The sequence below is a fragment of the Dryobates pubescens genome, chromosome Z, assembly GCF_014839835.1.
Source record: "Dryobates pubescens isolate bDryPub1 chromosome Z, bDryPub1.pri, whole genome shotgun sequence".
Taxonomy (NCBI): Eukaryota; Metazoa; Chordata; class Aves; order Piciformes; family Picidae; genus Dryobates; species Dryobates pubescens.
The window spans coordinates 9,108,433-9,135,047 of NC_071657.1; positions in this window are offsets into that span (position 1 = coordinate 9,108,433).

The window sequence follows — 26,615 nt, forward strand, 5'->3', positions numbered from 1 at the left end:
GAAGTAAAGTTAATCAGGGATTTTATACCTGTCTCTGAGCTGAGTTAGTGCCATGAGATCGGCCAGGCCATGAATACACTTTGTGGGGCTGACTTTTGGTGTTTGTAAAGCATAAATTCAAACTGAGAATTGGTATCTTCAGCCCAAAAGTCACATCTGTAAGAAGTAGTAGTAGTGTGTGTGTATATATATATATGTGTATATATATATATATATATGTGTGTGTATACATAGTGTAGTTTTCATATATGTGTGTATATATATATATGCTCCCTGGCACAAAAGTGTCACTTTTTTAATCTGCTGAATATAAAACTTGCTGATATAAATATTTTAGATTTATGTGCTGCATGCGAAATTGCCCCAACAAGAGCAGGATTCCAATTTATGGTATTTCCACCACAAAACATGACAAAATGAGTGGACAATATTCATTTTCTACAAGAGCTTTGAAATTAAATTGAGAAGATTGTATTCATGGCAAAGCATGTGTAGTTACATGATCCAAATCCCCACCCCTTCACCCCCCTCCCCAGCATGTAATTTGTCAATTAGTACACAGTAGGGGATCCATATTACACATTTTGTTTCTCGGGTTCCTAACTCAATGTGTGCATTCCTTGAATCAATTACTTTGTTAATTATCTAATGAAACTGTTCCACTCATCTCCGCAGCTAGTAGAAGTGGTGCTGGGAGAAAACCTTAACTAGTTTATGTCTTTTTCTGCATAAAGTAATAACAGAATAATTTAATCTAAAAATTATGTACTTTTTAGATATGAAAATAAAGGTGTTTTTTTCAGAGTAATCCATTGTTTAATGCTGAGGACATTGGAGGAATTAGATAAACACTTTCTCATTCTAGTCAGCTGTCAAGCTCCTCTAGTACTAATAACATAAAATAATGCTAAAGTTTTATTGTTTGTTTGTTTGTTTTTATAATTCACTCATATTTTCTACATCCCTGGGAACACTCAAGTTCAGGTTGAACAGAGCTCTGAAGAACCTGATCTAGTTGAAGGTGTCCCTTCTCACTGCAGGAGTGTTGGACTAGATGACCTTTAAAGGTCTTTTCAGTCCAAACGATTCTATGATTCTATGATTCTGTATGGGCAGCCCACTACCAATATGTGCATGCATAGACAAACATATTTTGCTGTTTGCTCATTTATGTGCTTTGTATAAATCACAGAAGTCCAGGACATGCCCAGGCTCAGCATGAGTGAACAGTGTGCTGCAGCAGCAAAGGTGGCCAACAGGATGCTGGCTTGCACCAACAAGGGCGTTACCAGCAGAGATAAAGAAGCCATTCTACTCAGTGCTTGTCAGGCCACACCTAGAGTACTGTGAGCAGTTTTCGTCCTCACTGTACAAAATAGGGAATGCTCATAGGACTGGAAGAGCTCCATCTGAGGAAAGGCTGAGAGAACAGGGTTTGTTCAGCCTTGAGAAGAGGAGGCTCAGGGGAGAACTTATTACACATACCAGTACATACAGGGTGCCTACCAGGATGACGGAGGGTCCCTTTTCACAAAGAGTCACATGGAAAAGACAAGGTTCATGTTTCTCCTGGGGAGATTTCAGTTGCACTCCAGAAGAAAAATTTTCACTGTGAGAACTGTTAGACATTGAAATAATCTCCCAAGAGAAGTAGTGGATTCCCCTGCATTGGTCAGTTTTAAGACTCAGACAGGGTGCTGGTCCATCTCATATAAACTACAATATCACCTAGAAAGGTTGAACCAGATGGTCTTGATGTTCCTTCCAACATGGCATTCTGTTATTCTGTGAAGTTGTATAACTGCTCCAAGCTTATGAGCTTTAGCAATGTGTGCAATTTGATTTTTAGAGATAATAACTGTTTGCCTTTTTTTCACCAGTCATTCTTAGACTCACTTCATGCACTGTGCCTTCCCAGCAGTATGGCAAATCAGGTCACATATTAAACATTTTAATGGAGAGCTTCATATTCTTTCAATCTCACAATTTGTAAGTTCAGATCTGTTTGAATGAAAGCTTATTTCTACTTGGAGGAGGAAGTACACTGAGAAGATAGACACATAATGATATTACCTGTCATTATGCTAACGAGGAACTACCTGACTGTTGCTGCATTGAATTAGTTCCTAATGCCAGCTATTGTTCAGTGTTCAGTGTCCCTGCTACATAATATGTCACAGAAAATAGCCTGTCCTTTAAAGAGTGGTTTCAGCAGAATGTCTTAGAAATGTGTGTCAAGACAGAGCACAAACATACTGGCATGGATACCCCAAGTGTGGAGATGTAGTTGTGCCCAGCCCTGAAGCCATCTCAGGGTGGTGGGGTTAGGGTGAGACAGGCTCTGGGCACTCCAGACCAACGTGCAAACTGTCTCATGTGTTTTCTGTGACCCTCCTCAAAATACAAAGGTCAAAAAGAACTAAAGGAAACAGGTTTCTTAGTGTTATATCTGATGTGTTCCTTTTAATCTGTGGATGGCACAAGGTTATAACATTTTGTAACATCTATTTCTTTCATGAATTAACCTTTGTGTTACATCATTTACTATTCCCATGTGATACTGAATATAACTTTTCATATTTGCTGTGTCCTCTTTTTCTATCTACGTATCTATTCCTGGAGTGCAGATACACTTTAACAACCCCAGTGTTTTATATGTGTTTTATACTCCAGGTGACCCCACCTGGAGTACTGCATCCAGTTCTGGAGCCCCTATTACAAGAGGGATATGGACATGCTGGAATGTGTCCAGAGAAGGGCCATGAGGATGATCAGAGGGCTGGAGCACCTTTCCTATGAGGACAGACTGAAGGAGTTGGGCCTGTTCAGTCTGGAGAAGAGAAGGCTCCGAGGTGACCTAATTCTGGCCTTCCAGTATCTGAAGGGGGCCTACAAGAAGGCTGGGGAGGGACTTCTCAGGATATCAGGTAGTGATAGGACTAGGGGGAATGGAATGAAGCTGGAAGTGGGGAGATTCAGGCTGGATGTGAGGAGAAAGTTCTTCACCATGAGAGTGGTAAAGCCCTGGAATGGGTTGTCCAGGGAGGTGGTTGAAGCCCTGTCCCTGGAGGTGTTTAAGACCAGGCTGGATGAGGCTCTGGCCAGCCTAATGTAGTGTGGGGTGTCCCTGCCCATGGCAAGGGGGGTTGGAACTAGATGATCCTTGTGGTCCCTTCCAACCCTGACTGATACTACTATGATTTTATGATATCTGCCTAATGTTAAAGGAGTCATGTTTTATATCTGAATGGATTTTTGTAAAGATAAAATGTAATCTTGTTAACTAGATATCTTTCACACACACACACACACATAATTTAAACAAGGAGATGCAGAATGTTTACAATATATGGTATAATTTGCCAACAGGGACTTCAGACTTTTTGTTAAACTACTATGTATCCTTCACATAAAAAATGCAGGAAGATTTGAAATGCATTTTGTCTTCTGTTTTCTTCCTCATGCACCTTTTTGGTTCAAAGTGGAAAAAAAAAAATTCTAATTGATGAAATGTAGGTCTTACCAAAGGTAAAGAACTGAGTGAGGATAAGGAATTTATGCTGCTTATTATACAAAATGCAATACAATTAAATTCGGGTTCTTCCTGGTTTTAATTTAGTTTATCCCCTCAGGAATGATCCATTCACCTTATTTAGTTTAGCTGTACAAATCTGTAGCAAAAAAATCCCAAAAATGAAACCTTAATAAGTTGAAGACATGCATTACAAACTTCCTGTTTTCCAGCTTGTCTTTTCAAAAGCTTCTGTTGCAGTTCCATCAAAACACTCTGAAGCTAAAACCAGACCTCCAGCAATGTTCTTCGCTTTGCCTTCTTTGTGAAGAGTTTGTTTATTTGAGGCACAATCCTGATCCTGCTGAAATCACAGGACTTTCTTGCCAGAGCTGCCCCTAGCTCTACTAGCATCACTGCTGGGGCTCTACCTACCCAGGGCAATGCATATGGCCCTGTTGGCTCTTCTGTCTCCCTGCCCTGGTCCCCCTCATCTCTGTGGCAGCCCTTCCCTTGTGCAATCATCGAGTGCAGCTCTCAGAGCACCCTACAGCTGTTATTTCTCCAAGGCTGAAGATGTACAATTAGGTCTAGACTGTAGGAACATGCTGCTGCTCCATGTGCCCAGAATGGGTGAAGGGAGAGTGATCACCATTTTCACCTACCTACATGCAAGAAACTTGTACTGAAAGTCCTGCTCCTGATTTCTGCATTTTTGTGGCACCATGCTTATGTGTCATCAGAAGAACTCAGAACCATCAGAAATAAGACTTGAAAGGTATGAGATTTTTAAGAAAGTTTTTTTTTTTTTTTAAATTTTTTATCTGCTCATTAGATTGATAAAGATGGCTCAGCTTTAAGTTCTTTGCTATATTAACTGGGCATTAGATCACATTCTTGTTTAGAAAGATTCTTGTGAAATTATTAAATATTCCAGGATTTCAAGGCAAACAAATGACTTGCAATCATTGCCTGAGATACCAGTGACATTAACAACAGATTTACAACTAATTGATATGCTGCCAATATTTTTCTCCTTTTTGATTCCAGTCTCCATTCTGGGAAAACTCCTGCTGGAGAAACTGGTGAGAATTGCTTTTTGGGAATGGATCATCAACACAACACTTCCATCATGTGCTGAGAGATGCATTTTGTTTCAACAAGCATGGATGAGGTAGAAATACAGATCTCATATTTATATTCCATGTCAAGTGGTTACTCTTCACACTGAAAATGAATGTGCAAGAAGGGAACAAATATTAAAACTGACTTTCATGCAACTCTAAGGTTACATTGTTTAATGGCATAAATCAGAATTCTAAATTTTAGAGAGAAAGGAAAATAAAATCTTCAGAGGTGTGCAAATTTTGTTCCTGGAAACTGAAGAAAATCATACAGTTTATATGTGTCTAAAGACCTGAGCCTTGTTTGCTGCTGCAGTGTTAAAAGAACATTGCTGTACGCACACAAGACTTTCTAAATCCTTATTTGCTTTATAAATTGTAGACTTAATGATACTTTGACGAATTACTGCGCTGCCAATATGATTTTGACTGAGGGTGTAAGAGTTTGCTCTGCTAGATAGTGTCTTCTGTAAGCTCAGACCCCTGATGTTCCTTAACATCTTTCTTTCATTGCAGAACCTGTAAGTCACAAGGCTGTAGTTATTTTTACATTTTATAGCCTTCTATGAGGCTAATGACACAGATGACTTTGTCAAGGATAGACACTAGCATTAGTGTACTGGGACCAATGACTCAGTGTTTTGCTCAAGATGAAGTGTAGCGACCTGCATTTTCATTACAGATCTGCAAGAAAGGCAGCACATTACACAAATATTAGTACTTCAACAAGGCTTTAGGTGAGACAAATACGGACACAAAAGCAGGGATCAAGAGCTGGTGCAAGCCAGGGGCTGTGTTCATCACAAAGGCATGTGTAGCCTCTGTGACCCTGTTCACACAACTCTAAAATGTGCAGCAGCTGCACTAGGGTTGAAAGAGTGCAGGGACAGCATCACTTTGACAAATTACCAACCAGGGCAGTTTATCCATCATCACTAATTGAAGGATGCTGTAGAGTTGTTTGTGAGAAATTGAATAACATGGATGGAGCATTGCAGGGGACACAGGTGCGCGTGGGCCACCACTAGCTCAGACCCATTGATCTGAAATATCTAGGGTCAGGGTTCTGGGGAAATTAAAGCAATCTGAGCCTGTGGGTTACTGAGGGCTGTGCTGATTCCCTCAGCTTCTCTAGATTTAGGATGATAATCAGGTTGCATTAAAACCTGGGCTTTGTGCAGCATGTCTTGGGCATAACAGTCTTGAAGGTTGTGGGACAGTACAGAAGTTTGTGAGTTGTTGGAAAGGTCTAAACTACAGCAGTGAGTAGAATCAGTGTCAGTATCCCTGTTCACTTGTCAAATCTGACCTGACTGGGATTTACTCAAGTACATTTATATGTTATATTGTAGTGCGCTTTCCCAGACACTAAGGCCAAAGCATGAAAACTACCAAATATTTCATGTTTGTAGCTGTATGTTCCTAACTCAAGCATTCTTACTTGAATTTACTTGAAGCTCAGTCCACACACTATCTGAAAATACTGAGGGAACCAATAAACTTAAATACAGTATTCTCTTTTATGATGTTTCCCAGAGAAATTTGAAGAGAGGGAAAGAGATTTATACTGTCTTATTATTCCTCTTAGTCTTCTAAGATTGTTGGGAGTAGTGTTAGATAATAGGGTGAAAGAGGAACGGACTCGTTAGCCTGGGAGGCAAAGCTTTGTCTGTGGGAGAAATTTTATAGCAATTTATCTTCCATTTTGTAAAAACACAAAAACAAAACCAAAAAAACCCCCAAACTACATTGAGTAGAAGTAGTGCAAAATAATGTTTCTTTAAAATGTTGGGAGAGGGTTGTGGATTTTTTTCTCTTAGTTGAATAACTAAATCCAGTGAGTTTATTACAGATTTAAGCAACTTTGATTTTTTTTATTTTTTTTAAGCTCTGTGGCCACAGCTTGAATGCTGAGAACAAGGGAATTCATAGCTATTTAAAGCTGTATAATATATTTTTTTTTGCCATGCATACTTCCTGTATAGGAGTAGGTATGGTATGGTATAGAAAGCACCTCTGCAGAGGTAAAAAGTGTCCACTTTAAGACAGTAGTTTCTTTACAAAGCAGTTCAGTTTCCTATAACAGATAATGTCTATGCAATTTATTCAGTTTACAAAAGTCACATTTAAAACAGAGGTGAAATACTCAATGCAAATATTGAAGTGTTATAAGCAAGGTTATATATCTGTGCTGCAGTGTATGTGTGGTACTGCAGGTACAGCTGAGTGGACAAACTGCAGGTCAGGGCAAGATAATTTATCTTCCACCCAGAGATGATGCCTCAGCTGCTGTGGGCAGAAAGGTGCCACTGTTCAGGATAGGAGTTGTGGGTCTACAACAGCTCCTTCTCTTAGAAGTTAAACTAGTGCAGTTTTCTCAGAGGGATTTTCCCCATTCCATCACTAATTTAGAAGTCGAATGTAAAATACTGTTTACCTGCAGGGTGAAAATACAGGGGTTTAATTTTGGCTTGAAAATTTTCCATTAACAAGTTAATATATTAGTTGTAAATTGCCTGAGGAAGGATATTCTAGAGTATTTTTTTCCGGTATAAGCAGCGAGTCAAAAAACATCCCAAATGCAAACTAAAATAATGAACTTAAAAATAATACCTAGCAAAAAAACAAAAACAAAAACAACATAGCAAAAGCTAGTCTTGTTTCTCCAGGTTTTTGGAATCTCATTTGTTGATTATGGAATGAGCAAGAGTTATTTGTAACCTGCTCTGGGGAATCACATCTATAACATAAAAGCAGATGGCTTTAAACCAAAGAATTGCTTTGCATGGGGTGCAAAATAAAAGCATATCCTCCTTTCAATCCTGACTGCATTCAGCAAATTATCATTATTGGAATAAGCAAGAAAGGCTACATATTTGTTCTAATAGCAAAATATTTAAGTCAATCCTTTTTGTTTGTTGCAGCATCAGTACAGTTTAAGCAATTTGATTTTAGAGGTTGCATTTCAGGTTGTATCTCCTTGTGTTGAGGGAACAATAATGAAGGTGATAGTCATAGAAGATAATGTATTTTAAATAAAGGAAACCCAAAACAAGAAGGAAACAGAAGTTTGGGAAGATTAAGAAATTCTGCAAGAACCACACATTAAATCATGGCAGAGCTGGGTGAAAACCTGGATATCTCAGTTCTGACTCAATAATCCCAGGTACTAATTGCTGGTTCTCAGTGCCTAACATGAACACGAACTACTTTGTAAAGAAATGTACACCAGATATCTTGGTGTTACTGACTTCTGTATTCGTAATTACTAAAGCCCAGGAGTATTTCAGTCTTTACAAACAGGACTTTTAAAAGGAATCCCTAGTATAAATTCTGACAGAATAGTTAGATTCCCTGTGAGCCCAGAAAAATCACTGAAAACATCACTGTCAGTAAAGCAGGTTGTGCTCTCTGACAGGAAGTGCAGAACAAAAACTCTTCCTGCAGTATCTGCAGATGCAAAAGCTGCAACAGGGGATTTGGGAGAATCTTTTATGCCCACCAATAAATAAACAAAGGCAATAATATGCTTTCCATAACTACTGCTGAGCATGCTGATGTCTAGTATCGTGGGCTGCAGTGATGACAGATTTAGTGATCAGAAAATGAAACACACAGAATATTTTATGCAGAGCAGAGGAAGTGCCTGTGCTCATCAGGGAAAAGGCAAAGTCTCTTGATATCATGCAAGATTTTTCTCTATTTACATTTAATTCTTCAGGGACTGCAGGAACCTCAATGTGCTCACGACACCTGACAATTCATTACAATGTTGACTTTAAGGAGTTCATATTCATAGAATCATAGAAAGCTTGAGTTGGAAAGGACCTTAAGGATCATCTAGTTGCAACTGCCATGGGCAGACACCCCTACCAGTAGATCAAGTTGCTCAAAGCCTCATCCATCCTGGTCTTAAACACTTCCAGGGACAAAGTGTCCACAGCTCCTCTGGGCAACCTGTTCCAGTACCTCACCACTCTCATAATAAATATCTTCTTCCTAATGTCTAATTTAAATCTTCCCTGCTCTAGTTTAAGCCATTACCCCTTGTGCTATCACCAGATACTCCTATAAAAAGTCCCTTTCTAGCTGTCCTGTAGGCCCCCTCCAGGTGTTGGACAGTCCGCCTGCATATCTACCCACCCATGTGGCACTCAGTGTTCCTCTTTCCAGGGAAATCTTTATAACCTTGCACTGGCCACAGGACAACTCCTGGGCAGATGTACAGGAGACAACCACCCAGCTGTGCTATGTGCGAATGACCTACTCTATACACACTTTCAGGTATATCCTGATAAGCAGAATATGCCCAAGAATCCTTTATGGGGTGAAGTGTAGGACTCCCTTGGATCTGCTTCCCAGATGCTCCTCATGTTACATAGTAGACACAAATTCAGCTCCAGCATCACAGCTGTTTCAGCACGGCAATGACTGTGAAGGCATGGAGAAGAAAATTAATGCTTTTGAAAGCCTATCCTTTGTAGAGCCTATGTGGAAACCAAGCCTCTCTGAAAATAAGTTCCCTAAACAGATGGAGATTTAACAAAATTTCCTAGTCTTTTGAGGTTCATTCATTAGAGCAAGAACATAGTAAAGCACGTGGGAAAATACACCCTGCTGTAGTCTGTAGCATTAATTTTGTATGGGTCAAAATATATGTTTCTCAGCTTCATAGAAAAATCAAAGAGTAACAGCAAACAATATTAAATTCATCCTTAAATATTTTTTTTTCCTTGATCAAAACTTCCAGGGTGGTGAGTTTTTGATCAATTCCAGTGAGTGATTTTGAGTATCCCTGCAGATTTTGAGGGATGTGATCTGAAATCCATAAAATTTTCTCAGCTTTCAGAAAGAAAAACAATTACTCAGAACTTTCTGTTGTACAGTCACATACTTTTTTGAATGTCTTTGCTAGAATGCTTATACAAGAAGAACTCTTTTGAGAAAGAGATTCTGGTTGCTGGGGACTCCCATGTCAATACAAAGCAAGACTTTCAGTATATCCTGGCCAAATTACAGCTTTTTGGTAATTTAAATTAATATACTAACTTCACTTACACACACATTCTTAATTCACCTTTTAGTTTTAATGACTAAAGAAAAAGTTTGCACCATCTGGAAACCCTCACATTATTTTTCCCCCTGTTTTCTGAGGCAGCATATGTAATTACTTGGAAATGATCTGTCTAATACCACTACATCTTGTCAATAATTTATATGCAAAAGATGAACTCTCATGTGAGTGATAGTTCCTTTGAGGCAGGAAAGAGAGCAGAGGAAACAGTTTTAGCTGAACAAAATGTAAGCTTCTTGTAAATATGTTGCTGAAGCACTTGCTCTAAATTGTGTGTCCGCAGAGACTTGTATTAATGATCCAGAATACCAGAGCAGTGTGAAAAATTACTAGAATGCTGCCACTGTTTTGTAGCTTACATTAAAGCCAGTAAAGGCTGTCAAACAGAAAGGCAGGGCAGTGAGCAAGAGCAAAAGGCTGCCAGAAGAGAAACTGAAAAGAGAAGTGAATCAGAGCTGGAGAAGCATCAGGCTTCAGAGCATGGATAGAAGAGAGATTGGTAGTGCAGATGAGTGTGCAGATCTTCAGGTCAGATTCACCTGAGCTCATATGTAACTGTGGACTCCATTTTCTCATTTTATTTTTTTTTTAGTACCTGTTTTTGGGAAAGATTTTGTCTGTATGCAGCTTTTTTTTTTTTTAATTTTTTTTCTCTCATTTTTTTTTCCCCTTTTTGATTTGACAGAGTGTGAAGAAAGTATGTTCCTCATTTAACATTATTTAATTTTGTTGCATATGTTGCTTGAATCAAAGAAAATTTTCTCTTACTAGTGCTACATAAGATTTTTTTTTTATTTTGCTTTTTTTTGGGGTAGGGAGGGCAGCACCTCTTTAGTCTTGATACTGGTTTTATTCTTTTTCTTAATACTTATTAATATATATGATTTTTTTCATTAAAGTAGATAAGTTTATTACCTTGCCAAAAGATATGCGTGTGTTTGTTTCATCTCCTGATGTTATGGCTTGATCTACCATGTGTAATCCAAAATATTTGCCATTTACATGTTGTTAAGTTGCCTCTTACACTTTTTTTAAATTTTATTTTCCTCTTTACACATTGTAAATAGAATAGAATAGAATAGAATAGAATAGAATAGAATAGAATAGAATAGAATAGAATTAACCAGGTTGGAAGAGACCTTTGAGATCATCGAGTCCAACCTATCATCCAACACCACCTAACCAACTAAACCATGCAACCAAGCACCCCATCCAGTGCTCCACCACCACCCTGGGCAGCACATTCCAATGGCCAATCACTTTTTCTATGACAAACTTCTTCCTAACACCCAGTCTAACCTCCCCTGGCACAGCTTGAGACTATGTCCTCTTGTTCTGGTGCTGGTTGCTTGGGAGAAAAGACCAGCCCCACCTGGCTACAACCTCTCTTCAGGTAGTTGTAGAGAGCAATAAGGTCTCCTCTGAGCCTCCTCTTGTCCAGGCTAAGCAACCCCAGTTCCCTCAGTCTCTCCTCATAGGGCTTGTGCTCCAAACCCCTCCCCAGCTTTGTTGCCCTTCTCTGGACACGTTCCAACAAGTCAACATCTTTCCTAAACTGAGGGACCCAGAACTGGACACAGGACTCAAGGTGTGACCTAGCCAGTGCTTCCCTTTTATAAAATTCTTTAGATCAAAACAATTTAAATTTAAAAAAAAAATTGTGTTAAACACTATACTTATTAAATTATAATTTCACAGCTCCTAATAGGAATTCTGCAGAATTGTATTGGCTATTCACCATGACCTTTGTCATTGCTTTCTTCAATCAGCAAATGTTAATTAACTGCTCTGGTATTTTTTTATATCTGTGCATCTGCTTACTTAATGTAAACAGTAAAACAAGAAAATTTGAAAGCAACCTTTGCTAATATAAAAAGAAGAAGACAAAATGATGCCATGGTTCATTGGGGTCTTTTTAATCGTACCATAAAAAGGCAATCTAATTTAATTATTACTCTGCCACTGTGCTAATAACTACTTAGTCTTTTAAAATGACAGTGTATACTGAAACATGGAGCTGACCCATGCTTTTAAGACTAAAACTATTTTTCTCTTTTGTGCTAATTTCAAACAGAATGGAAAATTCTGTGTAATATTATTACTTAAAGTGGTTATAGTCATATCTAAAAGATATTTGAAGCTTTATGCATTATATCATTGAAATGGGGTATTTTTGAGAGAATGGAAAAGCTTTTGTCAGTAGTTTCAATAGCAAAGTTATAATAAATGTTTTTTAAAAGAGATAGTTAAACCAAAAATATACCTATGCTATGTTCTATCACATCAAATAAATTTCTGCTAAAGGACTGAACCCTCACAGCAGAACTCCAACCATTACCAGGTAACAGTCACATTACAAATGGTTCCATCTACATATGTGGAAAAAACACACATGGGAGTGCCATACCCTCCTGGTTCCCACTTTTGCTGGGGCTGTGACAAAACAAAGGCAGTTTCTTCAGCATTAACTGGTTCTTTTCAGCCTGTGCCCTGCTCTTCAGCAACCACTTCTGTGAAGCCTTTATCCAGAACAGAGGCAATAACTGCCTTTCTACTGTTATCTAGCACTTGCTCTGCATCAGACATCTGATGGTACAGTTTGGACTGCTTGTGGATTTTGATGGGACCTCTAGCCCTACTGGGTGAGTGGTGACACTGACTGTGTTTAGTGCTCAGTGGATCTCTTCTGCAAGTTGTCACTTACAGCAAAAGTGACCTAGTAACCTTTGAAGCATGTTCTGAGTGTTTACTAGTGTTGGCCTTTTGCCTTCCCCCCCTCCCTCCAGAAAGAGCTTAAATCAAGCTGGATTTTATGCCTTTCATCTGATTTGCCCCTCCCCCCATCCCCTCCCTGAGGTATAGCAAAGTAGGTACGAAACTCTACATGTACAGATTGTTAAATGCACTTACTTGAGGGGCAAATGATGAAGGTTTACTTATGAAAAGTTGCCCTAAGCAATTGAATGTGTTTTGTATACCTCACAATATCCCCAAAGCTCCTCCCAAAACCTTACTCGCATGAAGGCTCATTTAATGCTACACAGAAAATGAGGTCTAGTATCAACAGAAGGAATTTCAAGACTGAATCCAAAGTAACAGTCAGCTTTATAAAAGACATTCCCTGAAATGTGGAGCTTTTTGAACAGCAAACAGCAAGGTGACTCTATTCCTAGAGCTCCTGCACTACTGTGCATGGTCATTATTTTGTGGAGCAAGAAGTGAAGGATACATATAATTTGCTACTGCCTTCACCTTTCCAAGCAATGTGCCATTGAAGGTGTGTAACAGACAGTGTTTTACAACTAGAATAAAAGAAGAGGAAAATGTTTAGTGTTTTGTGACCTCATAAATATGTTTTATGTATGCAGGTAGCCTACAACAGTATTAACTTGTTTAGGTAGATTAAGGACCTCATCTCAAACACCTAAGGTTCTGGGTCATGCTGATAAATTGCAGTATTTCCCCTTTCTTAAATGGTCCTTGGCTACTTTCCTTCAAACAGTGTACCTTACAGCTAGCCTTGGGTATTTCTGGTATGCTAGGCTTGCTGAGCAACTCCTATAAAATACAGAGCTTTTTTTGGGGCCATAGAAGAAGATGAAGTCTCATGGCAGAAAATGAAATGGGGGAACAAGAGAAACTGGAAGATACAGCAGCATCTTTTAATGGACTTTGAAATTCTGAACCCCTTCTAAGAAAATCTGCTTCTCTTGACTTTTTTTTTTAATGAAGTCTTAGAAGTGATGCAAAAATACAGGCTGTCATTGGCAGCAACATAAACCAAATGTTTTCTTTGGAAAATCATTCTGGAAAGATAGACAATTCCTAATGCAGGCCAGGATGCCATTGGCCTTCTTTGCCACCTGGGCACACTCCTGGCTCATGTTTAGGTGGCTGTCAATCAGCACCCCCAGGTCCCTCTCTGTTTGGCAGCTCTCCAGCCACTCTGACGCCAGCCTGTAGCTCTGCATAGGGTTGCCATGGCCAAAGTGCAGCACCTGGCACTTGGACTTGTTGAATGCCATCCCATCAGACTCCACCCATTTGTCCCGTCAGTCGAGGTCCCTCTGCAGAGCCCTTCTATCCTCTAACTGACCAACATCTGCTCCTAACTTGGTGTCATCTTCAAATTTGCTGATGACTGTCTCAATCCCCTCATCCAGATCATCAATGAAGATGTTTAAGAGGACGGGGCCCAGCACTGATCCCTGGGGGATGCCACTGGTGACTGGCCGCCAGCTGGATGTGGCACCATTCACCACCACTCTCTGGCCTCAGCCCTCCAGCCAGTTCCTAACCCAGCACAGAGTGTTGCTGTCCAAACCACGAGCTGACAACTTAGACAGCAGTCTGCTGTGGGGGACGGTATCAAAGGCCTTGCTGAAGTCCAAGTAGACTACATCCACAGGCCTCCCCACGTCCACCAGATGGGTCACCTGATCATAGAAGGAGATCAGGTTGGAGAGGCAGGACCTGCCCTTCCTAAATCAATGTTGGCTAGACCCGAGTCCTTGGCCATCCTTCAGGTGTGCAGTTATTGCCACCAGGATAATCTGTTCCATCACTTTCCCTGGCACTGAGGTCAGGCTGACTGGTGTGGAGTTTCCAGGTTCCTCCATCCGACCCTTCTTGTGGATGGGGACCACATTGGCCAGTTTCCAGTCATCTGGGACCTCTCCAGTGAGCCAGAACTGGAGGAAAATGATGGAGAGCAGCTTGGCCAGCTCATCTGCCAGCTCTAGGGACATCCAGTTGTTTGTGAGCACAAACTTGGGAACAGAGTGTGAGATAAAGCTGCTGCTGAACTGTGGAAAGCATGGAAACAACATTATTGTGAGAAACTGCTAAAAAGTTGATGGTTCTGACTAATATTACAGGTGAAAAGGAGTAATCTTAATGGCTAAATAGCTTTATAAAAACTAGCAAAAATTGCAAGCGTTCTTCTTTTAAAGGTAAAATTTTAGACGTCAGAATGACTACTCTCTGAAGTTCCTGATCTGTCCCTTGGCAATGACACTTTTTCTGTTTTGTCAGCAACACCAATGAATACGGCTACTATAGTGTATAGAATAATTGTATTATATGGCAGATAAAACAAGAAGTATGCATCAGATTATAAATAATTTAATTTTACAAAGGAATTTTACATCTTAATCTGTTCTACCATCACTTTCACTTAGGCTCTGAAATAAAATTATGTTATTGTATTCCTTGCTATAATCTAATATTTCATCCATAAAGAAATGTCAGGTCACATTTACAGCAATCTAGGGGCCTCAAAGCCAGATTGGAAGGTCATTCTGTTTGAGCATTGTAAATGAACCTGTCCAACAAAGTTTTGGTTAAGGACAACCAAGGACTCATTATATAGTCTGTTTACCCAAATGCCAACAAAACCATTGCCAAGGCTGTTACTGTCTGTCCTTTGAAATTTGTAGGGATTTATCCTTTGTTATCAAGTCTGGGGGGAAAAAAGCTACCTAAAAAAAAGTGTAGGAAATTGTTGTGCTACTGCACAATTAACATTAAACAAAATATTATTTTCTAAAATGAGACAAAATGTGTTCATATTGGTGTGTGCTTGTTTTTCATGAACTATACAGGAAGGCTTGATAGTCTTTTATAGCCTTCCTAAACCGATCCCTAAACGTGATTAAATTCTAACAGTTGTTTTTGGTTTTGTTTTTGCTTTCAGCAAACTGTGACTTGTCTCACATGTGACTGCTTATGTGCACATTCTTTATAAGCACTATCAGGGATCATGATTGCAATCTTCAAAGTGGTTTCCACTTAACACTAGAAGTTGGGAGAAATGGAGATACAGCTGTGAGTGGTTCTTAAATCACTAATCGATCTGTGTTTCTTCATGAGACAAGAATATTTGTTTCAATTTTATGAAGGGACAGGGATTGGTCAGCATATTCATTTTTACGTTATGACTGTTGCTTTGCATTGCTACCTATCTATGTTGTATCATTGCAATGTTGTCTCAAAATCACTGAGTTAGCTCATCTTCTAGCTGAGATTTCCAAAGATGGTACAAAGACAGCAAGATGCTGACTAATACCTCCGGTGGTAAGCCATATATTTTGAGCAATACAATGGAAACCTGAGTAAAAACATTTCAGTGCTTTCCTTATGTTGATTACTTTTACCTGTCCTCACCCCATCCTCATCGGTTTTTCTGATTTATATGAAACCCCTACCCATTAGATGTCAGGTGAAAAGATAATTCTGCTTGAAGAGTGTTAGTGTAAATTGGAGCACTGGAATCATATACTCTGATAAGGGCACTGTGTAGAACACACCTAAGGAAGAAGGAGGGTGTTTTTATGGTTTGTGTTGGTTTGGGGTTTTTTTGTATGTTTTTTGTTTGTTTGTTTTGTTTTCCTTTCTGTCTCATCACAGTTTATTTTGAATAATGAATAAAACTCACAAAAATAAGATATGCTTATTTGAACAATTACATTTGGCAGCAAAAAGAAAACCTTATTTTTCTTCTCTTCCATTCAAATAGTTTTTTGATGATATTACAGAATTTCATGTACTAACACAAAAAAAGGTCATATTTAAAGCTGAAGTGTCTTTTTGGCTATTGCGTCATTCAGAAAGGAAACAAGATTTATAAACTGCTGCTCCTGATGTTAAGAATGAAGAGACTACAGAGGGGGAAATGTATTTGATGTAAAAAAGTTACTATTACTCTGTTCACCATCCTATAGAAATGTCTGCATTCTACAGTGAAAATCCTTCAGGTCTTGGTACAGTAAAATGCAATGTATTTTATTCTCTGAATAACTCAGTGTTGCAAAACTCCTGGAAGAAATGGAATGATCTGTCGTGGGTGGTAATATTTAGAATATTTTACCACACCAGAATGATTTCTTAATTTTGTTGAATTCTTCTTTCTTCCTCCGTTTCTCTGGAGAGTTGACCTGTCGGAGTGTTGGAGGTGCTATAAGCTACAAAAGTAATCTCTTTGCCAAGCTAAGAACGAAACTTTGATAAAGGTGTTTTATTCTCTGTTATTGTAAATGTTAGGCATGTTGGTCACAGGTCTGGTTATGCTTACCTCATGGACATCTATAGTTGTGTCAGGGCTGACATTGTTACTGAGAAGACCCGAGGTGGGAAGCAAGTAGTTGTAGTACTCTGAGAGCCAAAGTCTCTTGTTCAGGATAACACATGGGTATGAGTTTCACTGCAATGGAGAGGTGTTATTCTTTCGTGTAATCTCTAATTTATCAGACTTTATCATTGTGTCATAAAACTTTTAAAGACCTATAGTAGAGCCTTGATTGTGGTAAGGTACAAACAGATTATGTTCTCCAGCCTTCATCCCTTTCTGTCAGACAGGTTTAGCCACAGGAGAGGTCTCTCAGGGCAGCCAACGCTAATTTGCTTTTCAAATTCTTCTGCATTAATAATAATTCTTTCAAATATGGTAGACTACTTTTATAAACTTAAAATGTGGAAAAGTACACTCAGCCACTAGTCAGAGATGTGCAGTTAAGGCAACAGTTAATTACTGTGCATTTTTTTCTTTGTGATAAACTTCTCTTAAATATGTCTGTTCCAGAAATGACACCACAGCTGCTGGTAAACAGCCACCCCAATATTATTTTCCAGAAATGCCAATGAAACCTGCAGAAAACACAAGGTGAACCTAGAGAACTATTTATTATTTCATTTAGAGATTTATACTACCCGATATTATTTATCCCTTCATGAGTTCAGGAACCTACCCCACATCAGAAGGAAGCTGCTGCAGAGTGAGGGTACCCTCCCTCTAGTGGCTTCTAAGGACACTGTAGAATCCAGCATGGCCAAACATTAAGGAATCCTTCGTATTTCAAACGACAGGGGGAAGAGAATGTGCTTGTCTGAGGCAGATCTATTATGAGGAAGTGAAAGGGGTTGGAGAGTGTAATTTCTCCCAAATTCCCAAATATCCTGGGTGAAACGTGTGTGGGGGGTGTTTTGGTTTTGTGCATTTTTTTTGCTTGTTTGTTGGTTTGTGGTGGTGGTGTTTGTTGTTGCTTTGCTTTTGTTTTTGTTTTGGGTGTGTTGGGGTGTTTTGTTTTGGGTGTTTTGGGTTTTTTTGGCATGTTGTTTGGATGGGGTTTTTCGTGGTGTTTTTTTTTTTTGTGGGTCTTTTTGTGGTTTTTTTTTGTGTCTGTGTTTTTTTTTCTTATAAAATCGTTTTAAACCAAAATTGAATATGTTAATTATACATTTAATGATTATAAGAAGCAAGAATAAAGCATGAATGATGGCTGCTGAGCCTCCTAAATTCGACACTGGTTCTGCAATGATTCTGTAATTAAAACAAGTCTTAATGCATTAAATACATTTTATGCTTGACAGGGTGTTAGGAGGCACTAGTCCAAAGAGCAGTCAAAGAAGCTTGCAGGTGTAGAGAAGCCTTTCGTTACAGGCTGTAAAAGTGGTTAAGTTTGGGTGCTTCTAAGAAGGAAGCATATAACATGTGTGTCCTGTTATTTAGCAGAATGAATTGTCTCTTGGATTCACTCCCTTTGCTGTTTTTCGGCCAGCTGCACTGCAAATGGTCTCTGCCTTCAAGCTCTTTTCCCTTTAAATGGTGCAATCATATTATGCATTCTTTGCCCATAGCTTTTCCCCCTTAAATCAGTCCCTGGCATTTGACACTTGCAAACTAAAAATAAAATGAGCTGAGTCCCTAGTTAACGTCCATTTATTAAAGATGATCTTTCATGTATAGAATTACCAGGACATTTGGCCTGATTTACTATACTAACATTTCCAATTTGGCCCTGGGTAGGGAGCTGTGCTGGTAATGCTGCACCCTATGGTGAAATAGTGCCTAATCAGTATTTATGAATAGGGTTTTGGAAGTCACTAAAGAGCAGAGCTTTCACAATGGACTGGGGAAGAGGATTTACCTCCTTAAAACACAAATATTCCTGAGCTTTGAGAACCTGTGCATCACATTAGGATAGAAAAGGTTTTGTTTTAACAGTGCAGTTAAAAAAACATGTAATACTGTCCCTAATTTAAATGGAGTGTGCCTCTTTCAGACATTTGATGCTATTTGTTAAACTTTGTAATTATTATGCAAATTAACTGCTGTGCTTAAAAAATGGCAATACAGCGAATACAACAGAGAACACGTGGCATTGTAACAAATGTGAAAATAACCCACTTGTATTTTTTCTTACTTTTTCCCTTTTCTCTGTGCTTTGTTGTTATTTTGTTTTGTTTGTTTTGGGGGTTTTTTGTTTGTTTTGATCTCAATGGGTTTTGGGAATATTGCATTTTGGGAAGACAATATTTTTTTTTGGTGTTGGAAGGAGACGGGTAGGAATAAATCCATGTAATAGCAGAGTTCCAGCAGCACAATAGGTATGGTTTTCCCAAATCTGAAATAATCTGAAATCACTTCTTTAGAATGGTCAAGTACTAATACTCAGGGAGTAAGTCCAAGCTATGCAAGGGAATTTGATGCACAGATGTTTGTGTTACTGGTGACCCATCTAGCTCTGTAAGTTTGAGTCATCTAGACATGACTAGGACCACGCTGGATCTCTTTGCTTTCTGTTCTTTCAATGTGGAGAGAAGTTTGCAGCTTTTTTTCCTAAAATGCAGCTGCTATAATATAATTAAAAATTATCACTTTGTTTTTCCATCATCTGGTTATCTAAGCAAGTCCATTTGAAAATCTTCTTCAAGTTCCTATCTTCTATACTTTTATACTTCCTTTCCTCAGAAATTTCTCCAGGGGTTTTGTGCCCCAAATTTTATATACATGTTGTTTTATTCCAAATATAATTCCAAATAGCTCCCAGGGTATGTCCAGGTTGTTATCCACATTGATTAATGATTATTGTAGGATATCAAAATATTTTTAGTTGTTATTAAATTTGTAGGCAACTTTTAGATTATTATATAAAGATTTGTTACCTGGAAGATTCTTTTCCCATCTCTATTTATGTAGAAAATTATTCTTGTTTAAGTGCAAAATTCTGTGTTTATCTTATTTTAAAATACATCATCTGCTGGTTTTGTTTTTTCAGTTGGTGTTCTAAACTTTCTCTTGAGCATGCTTAAGAAAGTCCTTGGAAATTTTAGAGACCAATACATAACATTTAAGCACAAAATCAGAAGATACACAGTTGATTTGAAAAGGTCTGCCTCAAAACTATGCCGACTGCACATGGTGCCAATGAATTCTGTGTCTCCCAGCTACATGTCCTGAAGGTCCTTCTTCTTGAATTTCTTTCAAGATCTGATTGTGCAAAGCAGTAGATTTGCACAGCTGCTCATCATTGAAGGCTTTCAGGAAATTGCAACAACCTGGCTGAGCTAAAAGCATAAGCTTGGAGAATGTGTAACATAGTGAAAACTTCAGAAATTTGTATGCTAATCCATATTCTGGTAATTAAGCAGGAAACATTTCAGTAGAAGAAGACAAAATTCAGCATTAGTTATTTGTTAAAATAGACCCATACAGTAATTAATTCCTACAGTAAACTTGACTTTTAAATGTATGGCCTAACACTTAGACTGTACTATTTATTTATGGAGAAATTTATTTTTTTTCTGTTACTGGAAATATAAAGAGCAGTGGGATATATTTTTTAGTAATTGATCTACTTAAGGGAACCAGCAGCACTGTGCGCTCTGTTCAGATCCATGTCAAATGTTGACCTGGAAGAAAATCTGCTGGGATATTTGACTGTCTTTGAGTTCAAATCATTTACCCATTAGGCTGGAGCTTTAGTGTATCTTGAAGAATCTTAAGGGAAAAAAATAAAATCTTAACCTTGTTAACATAAAGCTACTAAGAGCAAATTGGAGTTAGTGGAGACTATGATTTTCCTTGTTAAGAAAACATTAACTAGAAATTTAGAAATGAACCTACACAGTCTGAATTATGAATAATTAGTTTTAGGTTACCTAATTCTGTTAAACTCTTTTAAATACAGAATTTCACTCTCTGCTCCAAATTAGTTGGGAAAGTAGCAAATTTATCTGGTGTAGCCAAGAATCGAAAGGGCATATCTCGCTCTAAATCTGTCAGCACAACTTTCTGTTAGTAATGTAAATGGTATGAATGGGTCAAGGTACAATATGGTGCATGTGCATACAAAATGTCAGTGCAACAGAGCATAGAAGTTAATATCCTTCAGTTATTCCTTCTCCTACATATATGAAACTGCATGACTCCATTTAAAACTTCATCTTTTTGCAATAAATCTTCCAAACTCATCAGGAATGTAGTTGTCTGATGTAAAAACTCTAGATTCCTCTGCCAGCTAATGATGTCCAATCAGAGTAAAAAGCAATGTTTTCTAGATATTCCAAAAGGTTTATAAATAAATAAGCCTAAGAGGAATTTTCATATATGGCCACTAAAGGTAATTCCTATAAAGTAATTCTTTCTTTCCTGGCTAGGAAATGACAATATATTGAAAATTAGGCAAAGTGAGCAAAGGGAAAGGCCAAAATGTCAGAATAAAAGCCACAGGAAATTTTATTATTAGATCAAGGAGACATTAACAAAGATGAAAGATGGTCTTAAACCCATTTTTCCCCCCTGTTTCAGTTTGAATTATGTTCTAGTCAGTTTCAGTTCTCCAAGGCAAAGCCATCAGCTGAGGCTGGGGAACTGTAAAATCAGAAGTGCTCACACAATTACAATATGTTAATACTGTTCACCTGAATAATATGGCCTGTGACTGCAGCTGCTGAAGCAAATGAGTAAAGTCCAACTTTGTTATATGGAAAAAAACCCAATCTCTTAATTTTATTTTCTTTTCCTTGCTGTATAAAGATAATGTGGGTATTTTATTCTGATGGTGTGATACAGAGTCTTACTTCCAGGATTATTAATAATTTTAATATATGCACTAGACTGGGGAAATTAATAGCAAGACAACACTACCAATTGAAGTTTAAAAAAAAAAAAGTCAGACTATTCCAGTGTTCTCTGCCAACACATTGGTGATCTATTCATGGAACAGCTAGTATAACAGTTTGTCTTCTGTAATTATTTTCAGAGTGACTTGGTGCACCTTTTACAAAGAAACAAAACAGAATAAACAAAAAACCCAAAACAAAACACCAAAACCAACCAAATAAAAGCACAACAAACCAAATGCTGGGGAATCATTTACAAAATGCCATGCACATGCACATGTTGTGTAGCAGTCTACTGTGGTCAGATTCAGCCATCAGAGGCTGGAATGAGACCACATGGACTCATTTCTCTATGGTTTTGCAGTGCTGGTTCATGAAATTTATGACTCTTACATGAGCTTAATTTAGTTCATGGTGAGAAATTTTTATCAGGAAACCAAGAAGCACATCCATTATACCATACAGTCCATTACATCTTTTAATCCCCTAAGCTCATTACTACATTAAGCAATCACTCAAATCATATGTTTTATTCAAATATTTTTCCTTTGGAAGCAAGTAGCACAATGAAGGTCACACTTAGAGGAAATTCAATGTGCACGTGCATGTGTCAAGGTTTATATGATACAGTAGTTGATGTCTTTTTCTTTATTTTTGGTCAGGTGATTTCCAATCAATAATAAATTGTGTGTCTTAAGCTAAAGAACCCTGTACTAAATAAAACTATTTCTGATTTTCTTGGTAAAAATACTTTGTGGTAATGATAGCAAGATAATTTCTTTGTCTTAATAAATTAAAAAAAAAAAAAAAGAAGAAGAAGAAAAAAGTCCCATACAAACAAACAAACAAAATAGCCCAACAACCATAAATTAAGAAAATCTTACAAAGATCATAAGAAAAATGTTTCCTTTTTGAGAAGGCTTCAAATGGAATAACAGACAATTGAGAGGAATTTCCTCACTTCTTCTATTGGACTGTTTTTGAAAGATATTATTTGTCATTTGCTCAAGACTTTGTTCTTAGTTGTGTCTGGAACTGATATGGAGAAACATCATCCTTCTCCTTCATCCTCCCTCTCTTATACATATACACATGAACAGAGCAAATTTTCCATCTTCTTATCCCCCCACTTTATTTAAAAACATTATCAGTGCTTTGCATTATAATTTGATGAACTTGATGGCAAGGTCTGATACTTGGAATACTTCTGCATGTTCCTTTAAAAAATGACAGGGAGCAGTTTGCTCCTGGGGATCAGCTTGACAGCTAAGGTAGGTAGTCTCTGTTGAGATAGAACCATTGCTAGAATTATCTAGAGTACATATGAATGAATGTACACACACAGAATCACAGTATCACAGAATCACAGAATCACAGAATCACAGAATGGTAAGGTTTGCAAGGGACCTCTGAAGATCACTGAATCCAACTCCCCTGTCAGAGCAGGATCACCTAAAGCAGATCACACAAGTCCAGGAAGGCGTGGAAAGTCTCCAAAGACTCCAGCACCTCTCTGGGCATCCTGTTCCAGTACTCTGACATCCTCAAAAGTAAAGTTCCTTCTCACATTTAGATGGAACTTCCTATGTTCAGGTTTATGCCCATTATCTCTGTCCATGAACATCTCTATCTATATCAACATTGCCAAAATATCCCTGTGTATTCAACAGGCTTGCCTTCACAAGACATTTTTGAAGCAAGAGATTGCCTTTATTTCATTATCACATGCGGAGGCTAAAGGTAAGCCATGTAGCTTGCCCAGTCTGACAAAGCAGCCTGGGACACAGCAGGGAACTGAGATCTGAACTTCCAGTGGGTAAGCCAGTTGCTCTGATCTGCAATTGTGTTACTATTTGATTAATTTGTCAGCTGAGCAAGTTTTTGTGGCAGGATTCATGTTAATGCTGGAAGAGAAACCACATTTTGAATCTGAGCTGCTAATTTTAATTTGTGGAGTGGTGCTGCTTCATTTAGGTCATTGACACAATTCGGACATATTGAAAAAAGTGTCAGAAGGACAGGTTCTTGTACTTTAACACAGCAGCAGTCTGAATTCAAACCTCTTTTGTTTCTGACAGTGGCTAGCTAGGTGAGGCTGACCAAACCTTTTCACTTTCCACTGCATCAGTTTCAGTATCTGTAATCTGTCATGTACCTTTAGCTCCTTTGTGAAGCTGTTTGAGATCCACTTGTGGAAGAGCTAGACCCTACGGAGCTAAATCCTGCACTCCACAGCAGAGATATATTTATATAAATGTGAATTATATGCAAAATATTTAAATTTCTTCATTGTCATTTTTACAGTAATTTTCATTAGTGTTTGATTATAAGTCAGTGTCTGTTTCCTCATGTTAGAAACACTGGACCTGGTGTCAGCTGACAAATACATAGCAAGTGATGCCTTTAAATTATCTTCTTAGGATGGAAGTGATCTAATCTTTTGATTTTCAAAGAAAAATCATCATCACCACCAGTCTTGTTTAAACAATACCAGTTTGCAGGGCAGGAAGGAGTATGCAAAGAAATTTCACTCTGTAGAATTGAAAATGAAGTGTATGAGTATACTCTTTGATAATTACAATTGTCATTTGTACACTGCCAATTTACAAAGGCCATCTTGCTGAAAGATGACATTGATGCCACTTGCAGGATCCATCACAGACTGTAAACCAGTTTCAACATTCTGTAACAGTGTTTCAACATTAAAAAGAGAAATGTCACCTTTAAAATTTAAACAACAGTTTAATGTTTAAACATTGTTCTTCTTTATAGTTGTCTAACTAGGGTGAAAAATAGTGGAGGACATTTTTGTCTCCTCACAGCCTCTGACATGGCGTGTTAAACTGCTTATACCATCTGTATGATGCCTAATCAGAAATAATGTACAGGTCTCAGAAAGACACCATAAGGGGGAATGTAGGAAATATATATATATTTATTTTTTTTAATAAGTGACACTTGTTATGTCTTGCTGTAGAAGGGAAAAATTAAAGAGTGAAAGTATACATTTAAGAAGCCTTGTTTAAAGTGATGTGTATTACCTCCAAAAGTACCTACAAATATGCCATTTCATTGAGTCTGGGAGAAATACCCAGCTCTACTCAATGTCCCAGTTTTAAAGGTTTCCTTAAGGGATTTGCATAGTCTAATGATTTAAATATAGTCTTTATGTCCACTGAGAAAAATAAAATATAATAATAATAGTAATAATAATAATAATAGTAGTAGTAGTAGTAGTAGTAGTAGTAGTAGTAGTAGTAGTAGTAGTAGTAGTAGTAGTGGTAGTAGTAGTAGTAAAGGAATCTCACTCACTTCATATTCTAAAACAGGCCTAGAGTACTGTAAAAACAAAACTGTGAACCCCAAGTTCCTTTAGCCAAAACTGACTTCTTCTAAAGCACTCTTCCAGAGCATGCCCTTTAATCCTCTTCTGAGTACACAGGTTTTCTTGTTTTGTTTGAACTCAGGGAATTCTTTTGCCTTCTGTCATGTAAGCAGATTATCTCAGATATTTGAGCTATGTCTGAGCTCACTACCGACTTTATTTCCACAAAATGTGGTTTTATTTTGTGTGTTGTAGTGTTTAGAGATAGAGAATGTGGAAGTTGTAGCAGAGGAACCATCATGAAGCACAGGAACCTGAATATTGCTTCAGAGGACCTGCAGTACACAATATCTAAAAAAGAGATCATTCAAAGCTCAGAGAGAAAGCTTGCCAGGAGTAAACAGGTAGAACAAAGCACAGAACAAAATGTGCAAATTAAAGCTGCCCAAACCCCTTTAATGTGTCTACCTATCAATTTACACTAGCCAAGTAAAATTTGAAGCTGGAAAGAAAGTAAATGAGTCTGAGAGAAGAGGAAAATAGCAGAAGTATGTGATTAAACACAGCAGATTAGCACAGCTGGTACCCATCAGATCCCAGCCTTAGTTCCAGGAATACACTCAAATGATCTCTAGTAACTGATATTTAGAAAATCTAACTAAATCTAGTAACTTGAATAGATTACCCCAAACAAGTATCCAAACAATTCTGAATTGTATGGTTCAGTGACAGCAAGTGACACATCTTTGAGAAATTATGAAATGCATCCAAAAAACCCAACTGTAACCTGTATGGAAAGAAAGTCATCAAAGAAATGAAAAGGTAGACAGGAGCTTTGTTTTCACCTGCCCACACAATACATTTCATTATTTCCTTCATGGTGACCTTCATTATTTCCTTCATGGTAAAGTCCAGTTTTCACCACAGTGAGTGAGAAGACTCAGAAAAATCAGATTCGAGATGGCTGAGCCTTTGTGCCTTGATCTCTGTGATACAGCTGAAAACAACGATTATTGCTGTTTTGTGGAAGCTGTTCACAGGACATGGCTTGAAAAAGCCCAAGGGAGAACATCAAACACGTATCGTTTGCATTTTAGTGTCTTGGCTCCTATGATGAAAGAAAGGGTGAAGACTACATGAAAAGAGGTTGTTTGTCATATTCCTCCTGTAGTGAAAGTGGGAATGGCAGAATTGAGTCTCTGGAGAGATAAGGCTGCTTTCTAGAAAAAGACTTCCAAATGAAGTCTGATCTGAACTGAAAAGTATTAAAACATCCTAAACTTTCCCTACTTGTATCCTACAGCAAGTACCTATAGTCTTGCCTCACTGACACTATTAGCAGGACTGTATTGACTATAATTCTTTCACACATTCATGATTCTTGTTTTCACTCTCCCCAGACTCTTCTGCTGCTCCTGTGCATTCCTGTAATTCTTTTATTGCCCAGTGATATTAGAAGCATCCTCACAGATTATCCTACAGAAGGTATTCCTGCATCATGCCCATAATGTTTCTGAACCTCTCAAACATCCCAGTAAATCCTAATAATCCTAATTCTTGACAGCTTGCAAAACGTGAACTTTCCTTCCTTCCTTCCTTCCTTCCTTCCTTCCTTCCTTCCTTCCTTCCTTCCTTCCTTCCTTCCTTCCTTCCTTCCTTCCTTCCTTCCTTCCTTCCTTC